The following is a 19,218-nucleotide window of genomic DNA, read 5'->3' on the forward strand; positions in this document are numbered from 1 at the left end:
ATTTAGATTCATTTTTCATATTTGCTTATTCCTTTAAAAAAAAAAAAAGCTGATAGCTTGATGTGGTAGCTTATGCCAGCAATCTTAGCAGTCAAGAGGGCCATGTAGGAGGATCAGAGGAAAGGTTTTGAGGCCAGCTATCTCAAACACAACCAGTGACCTCCTCCTATCAAACAAAACAATTATTTTTATGATCCCAAATTTACCTCTGTTTTGCCTTTTGTGGGTATAGGAGATCTTTATTTTTACCAGAAGGGGACAGGCAGTACAGTAGTACAACATCCAAACTCTAGCCTGACATGCAGCATTCACATGCAGAACAGCTACTCAGGCTGGGGCAGGGCCAGGGGTGGGGACTGGAATCAGAGGACACCACTGCACCCTTACAAGGGTTCTTGGCTGCTGGGTTTTTCTGGCACTAATAGTGCAAAGATAGAGAAGATTTAGCTGCTTCCCACAGCTAGACCCCCATCATGCTGGCCAAGAAAACAGCACAGAGGGACAAAGGTCTGGCCAGTCTGCAGCACTTGATTCTCTTAGAGTTGGCAGAGCCCCAGGCCCAGGAAAGCCCAGCACCATCAGGAAGAAGGTATATAAAACCTTCCTGTCCCCAACAGAGGTAGACATCAACCCCAGAAAGACTCAGAAGAATTGAACTCCGACTCACCAATCAAGGACAATGTTCCTGAGCATGAGCGGGGCCTCCTAAGGCAGTAGTAAACAGAGGAAGTGCCTCTAGACAGGAGGCCATGCCTCTGGGGTGCAGGAAGGTTACTCTATGGCCAACAGACTAGAGTCACTCAGTCCTCAATGGACAACAGTGTGTGAGAGTTTAGAGCTAGGAAGTTTAGACCAGGAGAGAGAAGAGTGGGTGTCCTACCTAGAACCTCTGCCCCCATGCTGGGCTCTGCCCGGGCTAGGGAAGAGAGAGAGATACGTGCAGAACTTGAAGGCACCAGGATTCTGAGGAGCAGCAGGCTACTCCTCACAGACAGACAGTGACTATCATAAACAACGCCAACTTCAGTTAAACTATATGATGTATGTGGAGGTGAGAAGAAAGGGGGAGAGCAACAGAGAAAGAGGCCCATATGGCAGAAAGGGAGACAGACTAGATGAATGCAGCAGTAAATGTGAGGGTGTAGAAGAGAGAGGAAGAAAAGGCAGACAGGAGAGAAGGGAAGATAGTCAGAGATTGTCTATACTCACAGTACTTCTGGTCCCTAAAAAATAAGGCACCAGAGTCAGTGATGTTCTCATTGTCCCTGTGATGCTAAAACAGGTGCTGGAAAAGCAGGCAGCTATTGAAGGACCTGAGTCTGCAGGAGCCTCATACCTGTGCACCAGTGGCATTCCTGGCCAGGAGTATCTTTAAGAGGTCCATACCAGTGAGGGCGTGCATGAGGCAGGCTGTTCTGCTAGCAGCTGGTTCACTTCTGACGTCACCTTGCTGTTGTTACTACTGAGAACCACAATCTCCTCGACTGTGGTGTGTGTGGGGTGGGGGAGTAGATTTTGGCAGCAATCTGGGGCAGGGCCTCCAGCACCAGGGCCATCTTGCTGCATCCCCATACTTCTGGTAGGCCTCGGCCTTAAGCGTAACCTGCTCAGCCCTGTCTCACCCACTGCCTCAATGACTGCTGCCTCTGTCCCCTGATCTTCCTAGCTTCTGCTTGTGCCAAGAGGACTTGCTTTACCTTTTTGCTCTCAGCAATCTGCAGGGCGGCACACCGTGGCGGTGAGCTCCTTGTTGGTGCAGAGGATCTCTGGTGCCTCCACAGCGATCTGCTTCTTGAGCTGTACTACCTCAATTTCAATCTCTTCCTGCCAGATCTACTGCTGCTCTTGGGCCCCTTGCAGCTCAAAGGCCAAGTGGGCATCAGCGGTCACATGCTGACCTCCTCACTGAAGGCTGACTTGTAGCTCAAGGCTCTCTTGCAGTCAGAAATCTTGGTGTCTGCCATGAACTTCACATCTAACATCTTCTTGAACTCAGCTTCCCGGATGCCTGTGTCCCATTCTGCCCCTGCCACACCACTGTCTGCGTCTCTCTGTGCCACAGCAGTCTGTGTCTTGCCCAGGGAGCTCAGAGAGTCTGCTTTGTCATAAACATCCTTGATGGTGAAGCTGAGGTTTTCGATGCCCATACACCCAGCGACAGGGGCTGCCACTTCCCACACCAGCTTGGCAAACTGGTCTCAGTCCTGATAAATCTACTCCACAGTCAGAGTGCTAAAGGATGGAGCGTAGATATTCCCCCAGAGTCTGTAGGCTGACGTTGTTAATGTCCTGCACATTCTTGCCCAGGAATTACTGTTCACAGGCCACAGCCAGGAGTTCCTTCTCTGTCACCATCTTCACCTGGGTGACACCTGTCACAGTTAAAGTTCTTGATCTGTTAGTTTACTTTTTTGTGTGTTATTTGCTGGTTCTCCTTCATGAGTTCTTTGTGATCAGGTTTTCTCTTTAGCAGGGACTGTGCTCTGTCCTGAAGCCTTACTGGGTCTGAGCTGTTGGGCAATGCTACTACAAAGGGATTTGGGGAGGGGGGGTTATGTCCAATAAGAACTCCTCCTGGAGTAGTGCTATGCAACAGAATTTTAAAGAAAATGTGCTGTTTCTGTACTGCCCAATATGATAGCATCTGGACACACATGATATTTTTATTACATGTGAGAAACTCATTTTAAATTTAAATTTTAACTTAAAATTAAATAGCCACACGTGTCTAATGACTACCATGCTGGAATATGTAGCTAGAGTTTCATTTCTCTTGGTTAAATATTTGCATTACTTTTAATTTATTTTTAGTAAGACACAATCTTACTATATAACCCTGGTAGCCTGTAACTTGCTACGTAACCCAAGCTGACCTAGATCTCACAAAGATCCACCTGCCCCTCTCTCCCAAGTGCTACAATTAAAGGCGTGACTGTATAGCCTCTTGGTAAAAAGTTACACTGGATACTTCACCTTAGCAAACACAGCTTCAGGTTTTCAATGTTCCAACCTCTGGGGAGTAGATTTTGTTTTTCTAGTTTTAGCACCCACATGGAGGCTCACACAGGCATACAAACATACACATGTAAATAATAAAGAACTAAAGCTTTTCATGGTTCCTTGCCTTGCAGTCACTCCACTTGCAGTCTTGGTCAACATTAGCTCCTGGTGGGGTCCTTGGGCACAGTCAGCCCATGAGCACTGGCCACGCTGCTCCAGAGCTCTTAGCAGTAAGGACCTCCTCTGAAGAATGCATGTTCTGCAGCCTCTTGTTGAACATAAACCTTATTCACTGAAAGATGTCAAATGATTCTAGGTCTGAAAAATTCCTTTTCTTGTCTTTAATTACGAAGGAAAATTATTATTAACATAAGTTAACGTTTTGTTATTTTGACAGTTTGGGTCCAGTGAATGGAAATATCAAGGTGTGCTTGGCTAACCATCTAGGCACTGGGTCTGTTTAATTTTCTCAATATCACCTCTTACCCTTCTCTTTAGCCACGCTCTGAGCCTCTTATTAGATGGAACTTCTTAGTTCACCCTCCACCTTGATTGTTTTTCCTATTGTCCTATGTAATACAATGGCAGATGCTCTTCCTGCCTGGTGCTCAGCTTGGGGTGTTACTCTTCACTGTAAACACTGCTGATCAGCCCATCACTGGTTTTCTTTTCTTCTTCTCTTTTTCCACTCTTGCTATTACTGGTGGGGTGGTGGGGTGGGCATTTTTTTGAGACAGGGTCTCACTCTGTAGCCCTGGCTGTCCTGGAACTCACTATGTAGATAGACCAGGCTGTCCTCTCACTCAGAAAGATCCACCTGCTTCTCTCTCCTGAGTCCTGGGATTAAAGGCATGTACAGCTACACCTGGCTCTGAATTTCTTTTGGCAGTGTAAAGTTTAATTTGAGGATGCTGGAGAGAAGATGGCTTAGTGGTTATCAGCACTGGCAGCTCTTCCAGAGGACCCAGGTTTAATTCCTACACCCACATGGTGGCTGACCATGCCTGTCCAACACCAGTGGACCTGATGCCCTCTTCCAGCCTCCACTCAGAACAGGTACACACATGGTGCACAGTTATACATGTAGATAAAACATCCACACACATAAAATCTTTGAAACAAAATATAAACAAAGAAAACATAAAATCTTTGAAAGTTTAACTATTTTTAGTAGGAAAAAACTGCTCTTATCTCTCAAAGGACTGAACTATACTTTCTATAAAATATAGTTTTTGGAGAGGTGACACTGATTAGTAAGTAGAGGTGCTGACGACCAGGTTCAGTCCCTGGATCCCACAAGTGGAGGAAAGAACAGACTCCTGGGAGTTGTTCTCTCTGTCTCTCTGTCTCTCTCTCTCTGATATTGTTTTACTTATTCTATTAATTCTGTTTCTGAAATAAATTACGTTGCCTTCTCCAAATGGCTGTGTGCCCCCGCTCTTTATGAGTGATTTGCCCTAAGTGCTCAGGCTGCCCCACTCTGTTGTAATGCTGTCTTGGAGCTGAAGCAGGCATGCTGTTCTCAGTGAGCATGCAGGTTGGACAGAAGGTAGGTCCTCATGGAAAAGCTCCGTGGTCTCCTAAACAAGGGGCTCCCTTCTCCCCCAGATTCTGCAAGCACTTGGAACACTTCCCTGTCTCTCCAACCCTCGTTCCCCTACTCACTGCATCTGCTAGAGATGCCTCTGTGACCGTGAACAGTGCCAGAGCCGCTTTATCACTTGTCTTGAGCCCCTTGTACTCCTACTGCAACCAACCATTTGCAAATGGAAAGTCTTCAGCCATCCGTGCATCTGGAGGAGGAGGAGCAGCTTTTTCCTGTCCTTGCTTTGGACCACGGATTTCATCTGCACAAGGATACCATTGGCTTTTCACAGATATTCTGCAGTTAAGATTAGCCTTCCTTTTTCCTGGTTAGTATATTTGCAAATGATTTTTCAGATTCTAATTTATCAGTTCTAAGTAACTGGAATAAAATGAAATGGCTACAAGGCATGTTCTCAGTCCAAAACGGCATCCTCCCTTAAAAAAAATATACATTTTGTAAGGCTTGTTTTTAAAAAGTGAAAATTAGAATTGCTTAGCTCCAGTTCCACTCAACTAACACAGCTACAATTTTAATGACTTATGATGAGAAATATAATGCATGTAATTTTTGTTAATCTTCCAAGATTTGAATATTAGCTCTCTGACAAGAAAATATGACTAAAGAATTAAATATAATTGGTCTACATGCAGCTTCTGGAACATGTCTATACAAATTACAAAACCCCTTTACCTACAAGAGAAGCTGCACTGTCCCACCTGCTCCCCACAGCCGAGGCTCAAAAATAAAACAGCAGTATCTTACACTGCTCAGCAACGCCCTTCAGTTTCCTTTTCAGAAAAGAAAGGGTGAAAAACTAGCTGGAACTCAGCATCCACAGAGACATTCTTAGGCAGTCACAAGAGCCAAGGCAGCACTGGCTCCCAGTCAGGACACCCCTAGGCGGAGAGGACAGTGAAGGGTGGATGGGTGCTGCATTCAAGACTGCTCCTTTAAGACTGGAGAAGAAGTTGAGTGCAAATAGGCAAAGCTTGGGACCCATGTTCCCCTAACTGAGTCATCACATCAATGGCATGACTGAGAAACCCTGAACTGATCCTGCAGTGTCCCTGAGGGGAGGTTGGCATTCAACAGCACACACCAGGTAAGCACTGCCCCAACTACTGTAGCACCCGCTAAGACAACAGTTTGAGTTTACAGCAAAATTTCTTTTCTCTTTGTGAATTATTTTTTAAGCAAAGAGAATGCAGATTTATTAAGGAGAAAGAAAGAAAGAAAGAATGAACTCCTGTAACTGAGAGGTCATTCAAGGGAGGAACAGCCTTTGGCGTAGTTTAGCTGATAGTTCATTTTGTTTGTTTGCTTTTGTTGCTTTATGTGAGGATGAATGGCTAGATAAGCAGATAGGAGAGCACGCTATTCAAACATGAGGCTCTGAGTTCAGTACTCAGGGAGTGGGGCAGGGAGGCAGGAAAACAGGAAAGCCAGTAGAGCTACTGGCCACCGGCTTGTATCAATGAGCTCCAGGTTCAGTGAGAGACACAATCTCAACGGAGTACCATGAAGAGAATGACACAACAGGACACAAGTTGTACTTCTCTGGCCTCCACATGCATGTGCACAGGTGCACACAAGACACCACAGAAGTGTCATTTATAAATGAGGATGCTAACACACACAGTGACATTCATAACACGGTAGGAGTACAAAGTAGTGAGGCCTCATCAGATTAAACAATTTTACTACTGAAAATGTTCGGGGAAATCTAGTCTTAAATGTATTCACTACAAAATTGTTCATATCCCATAAGAAGATAAAAAAGAACCACAAAGGTCATATTGGGAGAAGAAGAAAACTAGAAACAGGTTGAATATCCATTAGCAAGGGAGCAAGCAAGATTTAGTATATTTGCAGAATTGATTTCTAGACGGCACTGGCCAACCAGCAAGAGTGGCACATGCTCATAATCTCAGCACTCAGGAAGTAGAGACAGGAGGAGCAAGAGATCTTGTTTCAAAAATAAAATTAAATAAATATTTATATATTAATATTTTTAAAAGATTTTATTTATTTTATGTATGTATGTACATATTTATGTATATGAGTGTTCTGCCTGCATGTACACCTGCATACCAGAAGAGGGCATTAGATCATATCCATAGAAAGATTGTCAGCCACAGTATGGTGGCTGGGAATTGAACTCAGGACCTCTGGAAGAGAAGACAGTGTTCTCAACCACTGAGCCATCTCTCTAGCTCACCTCCCTTTTTTTTTTTTTTTTAAAGAAGGAGACATCTCAGCAGTAAATCACTTGCTACACAAGTCTGATGACTAGAGTTCAATGCCCAGATACCATGGCAGACACAGAGAAACAACATCTGAAAACTATCCTCTGGCCTCTACTCATATATAGGTTGTGGTACAAATGAGGGCTGGAGGAATGGTTCGGATGGTAAAATGCTTGCCTAAGTTAGATCCTCAGAGAGCTGGGAAGACAGAGAGGGGAGCCCTGGAACTTACTAGTCTAGCCAAACTGATGATTCCAAAGCCAAAAATAGGTCCTGCCTCAAAGGAGGTGCATAGTGCTCCTAAAAGCAACACCCTGGAGGTTGGCCTTTGCCACATGCACTCATACACATGTGCATTCCCCTACATGCATGTGCATTTTTTAAAAAATCAGATGATGCAACATAATATTCAAATTATGTAACTTGGTAAACAATTTTCCCTTGCCTACTATTCTACACAGGTTCCAACATAAACAAGAAAACAGTAAACACTTGCAAAATCATCTATTCTTATAAAAATAAGAGTATTCTATGTAGAATATAGATAACAACCTGCCTTTCTCCGTGCTTGGTACGGAGGTATGTGCCTATAGTCCCGAGCACGCAGAGACTAAGGAGGACCACTAGGTAACAGGTGGGGTACCCCTCAGCATCACAGCTCTGGTCTAGAAAGCACTAGGAATGGAGTTAATGCCGAGCTCCCCTCAACGGGCCGCACACATGCACATACTATACTGCATACCTCTTTTCATAGCTGTACATATAGAGCTAATCTGATGTCAGACTACCACAAAGGATTTCACAGTATTTACATATCAGAATAAAAATGTTAAGAAATTATTTTTATGTGTATGTTGTTTTATTTTTCTCTTCAAGACAGCGTCTCTCTGTGTAGCCTTGGCTCTCCTGGACTCACTTTGTAGACCAGGCTGGCCTCAAACTCAGAGCGATCGCCTGTCTCTGCCTTCCAGGTGCTGGGATTAAAGGTGTGCGCACCACGCCTAGCTCTTTCCTAATGTTTTTTAGTTAGCACTGAAGCGGGGTGTCAGGTAATTGGTTTGTAAAGGCTGATACCGTAACACACCAAAGACTATGATCTGACAGGATATGTGGACAAATTAACAGACAATAAGAAATGATTCTAATAGTGTGAGACATACTTTGAAAAAGTTGTTCTGTGTGCTACAGGTAAACCATGAAAGGATGACCATCAACCTAGGCAAGCAGGAAAGGAAGTGATCACTGAGCTAATTTTTATAGGACGCAGAAAATTCAGCAAAGAAAAGCTGGGAGGATGGGGAAGAGGGGAGATGAAGGTAGCTAGGACACCAGATTCAAAAACATAAAAGTAAGAAAATACAGTATGCCAGGCAACTACAAATAGTTTCATACTGTTGTACTGCTGACTGTGAGTAAAAGAAATAAAATTCCAAGACCAAAGACATAACTGTAAAAGCTCTCAAAGTATCATACTGTGAGGTAAACTTGTTTTGGAAGGTGCTTCTAACCAATGCTGAGCAGGCAGTGCGTGGCTTTTGTATGTACTCATAGACTGCATGGTGGAAAAATGAGGCCAAGTACAACCAGGACTTTAGGGACTGACGAACAACAGGGAGAGGCAGCTAAAACAAAAGCAATGGGGTCACAAGTCCTGTGAACTAGAATCACAGACAACAGTGTCCTAAGAAAGGAAGGCCAGAGCCAGGCGTGGTGGTGCACACCTTTAATCCCAGCACTCTGGAAGCACAGGCAGGTGGACAGATGTGACCTCGAGGTCAGCCTGGTCTACAAAGTGCGTACAGGACAGCCAGGGCTACACAGAGAAACCTTGTCTCAAAAAAACCAAAAAAAAAAAAAAAAAAAAAAAAAAAAAAGAAAGAGAGAGAGAGAGAAAGGAAGGAAGGAAGGAAAGCAGGCAAGCAGGCCAAGGATGAGGTCTGGAAACAGAGGAAGGTCGCCATGTTCTGTGCCTGCTCCTGCTCTCCAGTCCTGCCTCTGCAGCACTAACAAACCAAGCCTGGAGCACAGGGCACTCTGCCCGCACAGAAGCCCACTGTCTGCCTATACCAGGCTGCCACAGGTCTAACAGGGGCAAAGTCAAGTGACATCATTCACAGTACACCAAAAGTCATCAAGTGAGGACCATCTTTACTGCTTAGCACTGCTCTGACATGGTGTTTGCCAAACATGTCTGAATATGAGAAATTTCTGGGCGCTTGTTTGAAAAATAAAACAAAACAGACTTCTCTTGCTTTAACCCAGATCCACTAAGTGAGGATTCCCAGGAGCGAGGCCTGGTACTTCACATATTTAATGAGCAGTCCTAGGGATCCTTTTCAGAGAAGGTTGGAAAACAATACTGTAGAAATTCTTGCTTCACAAGATCAACAGAGCCAACTAACATGGGCCCAGGGAGGGCTTGTGGAGACTGAAGCACCAACCAAGGACTATGTATTCACTGGACCTAGGCTCCCTACACACACATACCTGATAGACAGCTTGGTCTTCATGTGGGTCCCGTGTAAGGGAAGCAGGGGCTGTCTCTGACAAGGACTTTCTTGTATGCTTTTCGATCACATGCCCCTGGCAGGACTCTGTCACCAGGCCACCATGGTGGAGGATGTGCTCAGACCTAATGCAACTTGATCTGCTGGGATGGGAGGGCTCCCCTTTTCTGAGGGGTAGGGGAGGGGGGATACAGGGAAGAAGAAGGAGAGGAGGGAGGAGGCTACAATTGGGATGTAAAGTTAATAAATAATTAAAAAAAAAAATTCTTGCTATCACTAGGCGTGGTGGTGCATACCTGTAGTCCCGGCACTCAGGGAGGCAGAGGCAGTCCGTGTGAGTTCGAGGCCAGCCTGGTCTACAAAGTGAGTACAGGACAGCCAAGACTACATAGAGAAACCCTATCTTGAAACACCCCACCACCAAAAAAAAAAGAAGATGAAGACAAAGAAGAGGAGAAGGAGGAAGAGGAGGAAAAAGGAGGAAGTAGGAGGAAAGAGGAGGAAAAAGAAAGAAATTCTCGCTACCAAGTTAGATATGTAAATATCTGGAAGAGATACAACCATTGCTTCCTAGAGGGGAGCATAATTACCTCCTAGAAGTCCAAAAATATGAATGAAAAAATTATTAGAACTGCTTATGAATGGAAGAGCAGGTAAGACTTTGAGATGGAAATGCCCATAAGGTCAGTGAATATGTATGTTAGAATCTACAGAAGCAGCTTGGCCTGGAATTAAGAACTGGAAATTTATCAGTGTCAGGCATCTAAAACCTGGATCTACATTAAAGCTTTTGTGGAGGAGGAGCAAGGACAGAAAAGGGCTCAGGAGAGAACACTGGAGGAGACAGTATCTGCTCCACTGAAGGTCTCATGAGTAGAAGCCATGTGAGTGCTTTTACAATCGGACACTAAATGAAAATGAATAGACAGTGAATTGGGCATGAAAAGGAAATTCTATAGATAACATTAAGTTACTAATTTATTTGAGAATGTCCCCTAAATTATAAAGTCCTAAGTAGAAAGCAGTAATCACTGGTGGACTTGAGAAAATGCAGAGACAATAGGACAATTCACATGGCTGAGTCATGAGAGGCTGTTGGTGTTCTCACACATGGAAGTAGGCTCTGGTGGCCACCTGTAAGAATCAAAGAAGATCATGATTGAAGAAAGGGCTGTGGGTGAGTGATGACAGCCAGAGGAAATTGCTCATTTGAAGGACGGCTGGGTTTCGGCTCCACTTTCCTGCAGACCTTGCCATCTCTTTGCTCTAAGAATAACCTGGCCACAGCTGGGGAAGGGAGCGCTCCACTGTTTTATAAACGACACACCACTCCTTTCTTTGATAAGCACCATCCTTTCAAACAGCTGGTCCACTGCAAATGTTCTGCTTTCAAAGTCGGCACTTCTGCAGCTGTAAATGGATTTAAGAATAAATAGTGCTGCCAAATACCACAGCAGAGTTGGGCAATGTTCAGAAATTGACAAAACAGTATTTAAAATATCTGAGCTGATAACTGATGCCAGGATACCTCTAGCCTCATACAGTGTTAGAAAGTCCAGACTGGTAAGAGAAGGTTATTGGCCAATGAAGCAGTATCATTCCCCTAAGATTCTCTCCATTTCTTATTTCAGCCCCTCTCCTATGGATCCTTAGTCTCTAAACCTTCCTACTGAGGGGCAGACATAAAGTTTCAATCCTCAAGTGTATATATTTAGAATTATAACTGCTAGATCACACGGCAACTGTGTTCACCACACTGAGGACTGTTTTAGTCACTGATCTATTGCCATGAAGAGACAACATGACCAAGGCAAGTTAGAGAAGAAAATATTTAAGCAGGGGCTTGCTTACAGTTCAGAGGGTTATGGGTCCATTACCGTCATGGTGGAGGGTGTTGGCAGGCAAGTGTGGTGCTGGAAAAGTAGCTGAGAGCTTTGCACCCTAATCCACAGGCAGCAGGCAAAGAAAGAGACACTGGGCCTGATGTGAGCTTCTGCAATCTCAGAGCCCACACCTAGTGGCACACTCCATGAGGCAACCCTTCCTAATCCTTCCCAAACAGTTCCATAATTGGGGACCAATCATTCAAACTTATGAGCCCATGGGAGCCATTTTCATTCAAACTGCCACAAGGACCCTGTTGTCTTCCAACATGGCTGCACAATTTTACAATATCCCCACCAACATATGAGGAATTTAATTTTCCACCTCTCTGTCAACACTTATTATTGTCAGTAGTATTTGTTTTACCATCCTTGTGAGCGTTTTATCTTGATGTTTGTTTGAAGACAAGACCTCAATATGCAGTCTAAGCTGGCCTTGACCTCAGGCTGCTTCCACAGCTACCTTCACACATACACACACACACACACACACACACACACACACACACACACACACACACACACACACGTTAGTCATATTCAATCAAGCACACAGTTCAGTATGCTAAGTATATTATTTACACTGTTGTGGAACAGGTCCGAACCCTCCATCCATCATGTGAGTCTTGTTCTCTTCCACACAGCCTCTGGGACTCACCACTCTACCTCCCCTGTACCCATTTTCATCCTGTGTTTTCAGTTTTTCTGTGAGTTGTTGGTTTTTTTTTTTTTAAGTTTGGTGTGGTTTGGTTTGATTTTTCGAGACAGAGTTTCTCTTGTAGTCCTGGCTGTCCTAGGCTTGCTTTGTAGACCAGGCTGGCCTCGAACTCACAGAGATCCACCTGCCTCTGCCTCCCGAGTACTGAGATTAAAGGTGTTTGCCATCATGCCCAGCTCTGCTACTGAATTTTAGACATCTTTTAAAGACTGATCACAAGTCCTTTGCCAAATGTCTAATTTTCAAATATTTCTCTTCTCCAGTGAGATATTGTTTGCTTTGTTTGTTTGATTGTGTTTGTTTGAGACAGGGTCTTACAATGTAGCCCTGGTCCTTCTGGAACTGTGTAGACCAGGCTGGGCTCAAACTCACAGAGATCTGCCTGCTCTGCCTCCCCAAGTGTTGGGATTACAGGGGTACACCACCACACCTGGCTTGTTTTTCACTTTCTTTTAAAAAAAAAAGTATTTATTCACTTTTAATCCTGATTGTAGCTCCCTCCCTCCCTCTTCCTCATCTCCCCTCTACTCCTCAGAAAAGGGGAGCCCCCTACCCACCCACCCCAGATCATTAGGACTGAGCGCATCCTCTTCCTCTGTGACCTGGCAAGGCAGTCCCACCAGGCAGAGTGATCAAAAAGCAGGCAACAAAATCCATGTCAGAGACAGACCCTGCTCTCCTTACTAGGACCCACATGAAGCCTGAGCTGCCCATTTGCTACATCTGTATAGGGGGCCTAGGTCTATACTATGCATGGTCCTTGGCTGGTGTTCAGTCTCTGAAAGCCCTTCTGGGCCCTGGTTGGCTTTTTCACTTTCTTAATGCATTAAAAAAAATTTTTTTATGAAGTCCAGTTTATCCATTTTTCATTTGTTGATTGTGTTTTGGTGTCACGTCTAACTGAAGGTCATGAGGAACTTGTGTGTTTTCTTCACAGTGTTTTAGCGCTTACATTTAGGACACCAGTCTATTTTAGTGTACATGTGGCATGTGCCAGGATGTAAAGTATGCAAAGCACACGCCCATATGTATACACGGAGAGATCAGAGAACACTGGCACCATCCTCTATCTTTCTCCATCTTATTCCTTGTGACAGGGTCTCTCACTAAATCCAGAGTTCACAAGCTTGGGGGAAGGTTAGCCATCAGCAAGCCACATCAATCCTCCTATCTCAGCCTCATTCCCCTCAAGTGCGGGGGGTGGGGCGGTGGGGGAGCGGTGGGTAAGAATGTGTGTGGCCACTGTTGTCTGTTTTTGTTTTATGTGGGTGCTGAGACCTGAACTCAGTTCCTCATGCTTGGACAGAAAGCACTCTTCCTCACTGAGACAGCCTCTGGCACCTTCTGAGATCTACTTTAACTTTTTATTTTATATATAGAAGGGGTCCACCTCCTTCTCTTGTATGCAACCATCTCCTTGACACAGCACTCTATCTTGAGGTGACTTGTCCTTGTGGAAAATAAGGGTGAATGTAGAGGTTCCCTCTCAGGTGCTTAATTCTACCTCACTAATTTCTATGTCCACTTTCACGGCAGTCAGTGCTATACTGTCCTTTTACTGTTGTGTGAAGTCAGTTTTGAGATCTGCTTGGGAATTTGAGAGGGGTCCTTTGCGTTTCCCTATAATGTTATGATCAGCTTATGGAGTCGCACAGAAGAGCAGCTGAGCGTCTCAGCAGGGCGGCTGTGACTCTGCACAGCATCTTAGGGAAGGCTGCTCTTTGAACACACAGAGCCAGCCGTCTTCCTGCTCCCTCTAGTCTTCTTCCAGGGATATTTTGTGATGTGTTGTAAAAGCCTACTGCTTCCTTGGTTAAACTTATTCCTATTTGGTTTCTTTTTGTGTGTGTATAATTGCCCTGGGAGGACCTTAAGTATGATCTTGAATAAATGTAGCAAAAGTGGACATTCTTGTCTCTTTCCTGATCTTACAAAAAAAAAAGTGTCCAGCCTTTTCCCATCATGTGTGATGCTCGCTGTTGTCTTATAGGAATGTGTCCAGCCTTTCACCATCGCATGTGATGATCGCTGTAGGGTTGACAGGCATTCTCTCTCAGGCTGAAGATGCTCCAACTCTCCTCAAGCGTTTTTGGTTTGTTCCTCATCCCTCTTTTGAGACAGGGATTCATATGGCATAAGCTCGCCTAATTTAACTTGCTATGTAACTTGTAATCCTCCTGCCTCTACCACTACATGCTCAGTTTATGTGGTGCTGGAAACTGAACTCAGGGATGCCTGCAGGCTGGTAAGCACTATCCTCTCTGAGCTATATCCCCAGCCCACAACACTTCTTTTTTAATCATAAAAAGGAATCAAGTTTCGCCAAGTTCCCTTTTTGCATTTATTAAGAAAATCATGACGTTTTGTACTTTATTCCATTAACAGCGACTTATATTCATATTGATTAATATTGATTTTATTGAATTTTTATATTGAATCAAATTGCAAAGCTATAGCAATTCTCGCTTGGTTATAGTGTATATAGAATTTTATGTTCAACTCAACTTGCTAATATTTTGCTAAAGTATTTTGTATCTGTTCATAAGAAATGTTAGTCTATTTTTTGCTTATAATACCTACTTTAGTTTTAGCATCATGAAAACTCTTATAAAATGAATTTGGAAGTGTTCTGGTCTCATCTATTTATTGCCATAAGTCATTGGTAGTAATTATTTAAATGTCTAATAGAACTCACTAACAAAACCACTGAGGCCTAGTTGGTTAGTCTTGCACTTGCACTCTCCCACCCCCATTTCATGCAAAGCAGTGCTGGCCTGGACCTTGCTACCTACCTGAAGCTGGCCTTGAAGTTCTGATCCTCCTGCCTTAACCTCCCAAGTGCCTCGCAATCTTTGTGAGAAAGATTTTGATAACTAACTCAATCTCTTTTTCCTTGTTAATACCTGTTTAGATTTTCTGTCCTGTGAAGACTTAGCTGAGTGGTAGAGCATTTGCCTGGCATTGCAAGGGTCAGGGCTGGAACCTTGCATGGGCTGAGGGCTTGAACCAATGTCAGCAGCTTGCTGGTGGCCCTTTCTTACATAGCTACCTATCTTCTTGTCAAATCACATTCTACTGCTCTACAAAGAACCACACTTGGGCTGGAGAGACAGCTCAGTGGTTAAGAGCACTGTTTGTTCTTCCAGAGGTCCTGAGTTCAGTTCCCAGCAACCATATGGTGGCTCACAGAGATCTATAGTGTGATCTGATGCCCTCTTTTGTCATGTGGGTGTGCATGCAGATAGAGTGCTCATATACATAAAATAAGTAAATCTTTAAACAAAAGAAAGAACCACATTTGATATAGTCTTTGTTCCTCATTTTGGAAATCGTGGGTTTTGCTGTTTGTTTTCAATGAAGGCAAACTTTCAGCTCTTCTCAGGAAACTCCAGCACATCCAACAGTTCAACTAAGTAACCAGTACCAGTAAGAATCTGTTGACTATGAACAAGTGAGCAAACCTGGAAGTAGAAAGTGAATGGAGCGCCATCTCAAGGCCTGTGTCTCTGTAGCAAGAAATGGTGTACTGAAAGGAGGAGGGAAACTGCTTGAAAGAATGAGGACTCCTTCAACTAATGGCTGCCCAGAAAGGAAAAAGCAAGGTGGTCCGAGAAATGTAGTAGCATTCCAGAGCTCAGGGCCACTGTGGGGTGATGATGAACGTACAGCAACACTAACCTACCCTATTAAATGGCTTCCTTAGAGAAAATGGCTGTCCACAACACTCATTGGCAGAAGTGATGGATTCTTTTTTTAATTGTCACAGACTAGCACTGGGGAAATAGCTCAGTCAGTAAAGTGCTTGCCATGCAAACATAAGGACCTGAGATTTACTCCAGAAGCAGAGAAAAAGTAAAGCACCCTAGTACAGACATGCAATCCCAGACTGAGGAAGGCAAAGACATGTGGGTCCCTGGGGCTTTGCTGCCAGTCAGCACAGCCTAGTCAGTCAGTTTCAGGACAGAGACTCCACCTCATAAAACAAGGTGGATGGCACCTGAGGAACGATATTCAAGGATAACCTCCAGCCTCTACATTCACAAGCATGAATCTCCAGTAAGATATACAGGTGTAACACACACATAAACAGCAAAGGAGTTACTGGCACAGGATGTGTCATGTCTAAATGAGTAAGGAGAAGTGAAAATACTGACCAACGCCTGATAGACTGGTTAATGGGTCTGAAACGGGAGGGAGATTAAAAGATGACTTTAGAAAATCAGAGATAAGAATTGGGAATGGAAACAGGTTGTCAAAAGAGAACTGCTAAATCAGGGACTCAGGAAGCAGGGCAGCTAGAGCAGGTGAAATGTCCAGCATAATCGTGGGGCAGATGTTTGAGGCTCACTGGAGGAGATCATCAGTATTGGAGAAGTCAAGAGACTGCATAGCCAGGATTTAAAAGGCTTAACTCCACAGACAGTAAAATTACCAGAGTGCTAACAACGGATGTGGAACCAATCTCCTAGAGCGAAGGGGCATGACCAGAAAGTCGGAAATAACTGCAGTTAGAAGAGGAGGAAAGCAAAATTGTCCTGTGCCTCAGAACAGTATCTTGATTTTTCTAAGATATGCTTTTAAGAGATTCCAGGTATAACACTCTAGAAGTAATAGGTTGAAAAGCAAGGAATAAAATAACCAGAATGACTAATGTGAGCGCCATTAGAAATTACCCCTCAGCACTCATTCTCATGTAGCCACTCCCTTGACTGTGGGTGGAACTGTGAATATGCTCAAGTAGCATAGTCCTTCCTTTAGATTACATAACATTATAGGGCAACAGGGAGTCCACCCCAAGCAGTAAGAGCGGAAATCACCAGTTGGCCTTGGAGACAGTGAATGTCCATGTTGTAAATGGCCCATGCAAGCTTCATGGTAAAAGGCTGCAGGTGGGCTAATGAATAGAAAAGCTGAGACCACAGTTACAAAAAAAGAAAAAAGCATTTTGCCAACAACCACTGGACTGGCAGGATTCCTCCCAAGCTGTGACTGTGACGGCTCTTGAGCCATGGCTGGTCCTTATGTCAGCTTAGAGGGGTCTAGAGGTGAGAATCCAGCCATACTGTGCCTGGACTTCTGACCAAATCTGTAGTGACTTGTCAAGTAGCAGTAGAACACCAAATCAGTGAGCCCAGGCCCTAGCTTACATGTAGTACAGCTCGATGATGCCTGGGGCCGCTGCATGATAGCACCCCTTCCTTCACTCTCAACTGAGGCCTGTTCACTTGTTTCCTAAATGCTCAAGGGGGTGGAGACAATAGTCAGCGAGCCAGCAGGAGCTATAGGGAAGTGGGGCTCTTACAAGGCACCAAGTTTCCATTCAGATGGAGGACAAGGAACTTTTGGAGGTAGAGTTAGGGCAGCTTGCTGACTAAGGAGCTGATTGTCTGGAGAGGGCTGAGATCACAGCACCAATGTTGGTGCCAAGCAGAACACTGAGGTAGCAGCTTCCTTTACTGCATTAACAACACAAGGGCAGCAGCCAAGGCAGGCACTGCCTCACTGGTTTCTGAGGGTCCTTGGGCATTACGCCAAAAAGACTGGACTTTGTAGATTGTGTTTCAAATTGCTTCAAGTCTATGTCCCACTTCCTAGTTGTGGGGATGCTATTTTATGCTTTAAAAATATATATGTATGTATACACACACACACACACACACACACGCACACACACAGGCACACACACACACACCCTGGGATGGAGAGAGGTCAAGAGTACTTGTTGCTCTTGCAGAAAACCTAGGCTTACAACCATCTATAACTAAACTTTCAGGGGCTCTGACCCCCTCTTCTGAACTCCACAGTCATCAGGCATGCAAGCAGTACACATGTATATATGCAAGTACAACACTCACACACATAAAATAAAATTTATACATGTGCATTTCCGTATCATTTAGGCCTGTGCATGGTGGCACATGCTTTTAATCCCAATAGAGCTAGGGGGATCTCTGTGAGCTTGAGACCAGCCTGGTCTACATAGTGGTTCTAGGGGGTAACAGTGAAAGCCTGTCTCAACAAATAAGTAGGCAGGCAAGTAGGTAGGTAGTAGGTATATAGATAGATGAATGTATGAATTGATTGATAAATAATTTCCTCTTTAGTTCTGTGCTATATGCAAGTGGTAATTAAATATGACACGTGTCCATTTGAAACTGGAAAGAGTATGGCCAATAAGCACACTTTATCCTCCCTGAATAGATTACCAAATTATCTTTTAGAATTTAAGAGGTACAAATATACAAATGCTAGTAGTAGCTAATGCCTTTAACCCTAGTACTCAGGAGGCAGAGGCAGGCAGATCTCTGTGAGTTTGAGGCTAGCCTGACCTACAGAGCAAGTTCCAGAATAACCAGGGCTACACACAGAACCCTGACTCAAAAGAAAAAAGAGCTGGGCAGTGGTGGTGCACACCTTTAATCCCTGTACTTGAGAGGCAGAGGAAGGCGGATCTCTGTAAGTTTGAGGCCAGCCTGGTCTATAAAGCGAGTCCAGGACAGCCAAGGCTACACAGATAAACCTTGTCTCAAAAAACAAAACAAACAAACAAACAAAAAAAAAAAAAAAAAAAAAAAAAAAAAAAAAAAAAAAAAAAAAAAAGAAAGAAAGAAAAAGAAGAGAAAATTAAAATTACTTCTGATAAATCTGGATCCTCATTAGTTTAATTATGTATAATTAATGCTATAAAAATTACATGAGATTATCATGAATATTTTTAAAGCAGTTATACTTAACATACTGTGAAGTAAAAGCTACTTCCTCATTTATAGATTTTGAAGGGGATAAGATTGTTCAGAGGAGCAGTCTGCCACCTGCTGGCTAGAAAGGTGAAAATTTCAGATCACTCCCCCACCCAACTCCATTACATAACTAAAAACATTCTACTAAGAACTACATCTGTGGTCTAAGAATATTTGTATAAATATCTCCTCACCATCTGGAATAACAACGTGGAAATCAGTCAGCCTGACCTTGGTAAAGTGAAAAGTAGGATAGGCTGAGGTCTTAATGGAAGACAGGAAGGCAGAGGATGAGAAGTTGACTGTACATCTCCCTGCACACATCTAACCATATAGCCTTGGCTGGTCTGGAGCTTACTGTGTAGACGAGGCTTGCCTCTGCCTCTGTAGTGCTGCTGTAAAGAACTCTTTAATGAAACCATGAGCATCTCTGCAGTTACATTAACCAGTATAAGGGAAGCGCTGCTTGTATGGGAATGCCCTGCATGTGGTGGGCTGTGTATCCCAAACAGAAACTGGCCAGAGATAACTGCAGC

General features: G+C 44.0%; 1 protein-coding gene and 1 pseudogene across 7 annotated transcripts in view; both read right to left on the minus strand.

The window, feature by feature from the left end:
• Dtnb (dystrobrevin beta) overlaps window positions 1-19,218 on the minus strand; it is a 211,532-nt gene that overhangs the window by 110,475 nt on the left and 81,839 nt on the right. The gene's annotated exons all lie outside the window — the stretch shown is intronic.
• Window positions 1,331-4,785, minus strand: LOC127195232 (flotillin-2-like; annotated as a pseudogene).

The sequence above is a fragment of the Acomys russatus genome, chromosome 1, assembly GCF_903995435.1.
Source record: "Acomys russatus chromosome 1, mAcoRus1.1, whole genome shotgun sequence".
NCBI lineage: Eukaryota > Metazoa > Chordata > Mammalia > Rodentia > Muridae > Acomys > Acomys russatus.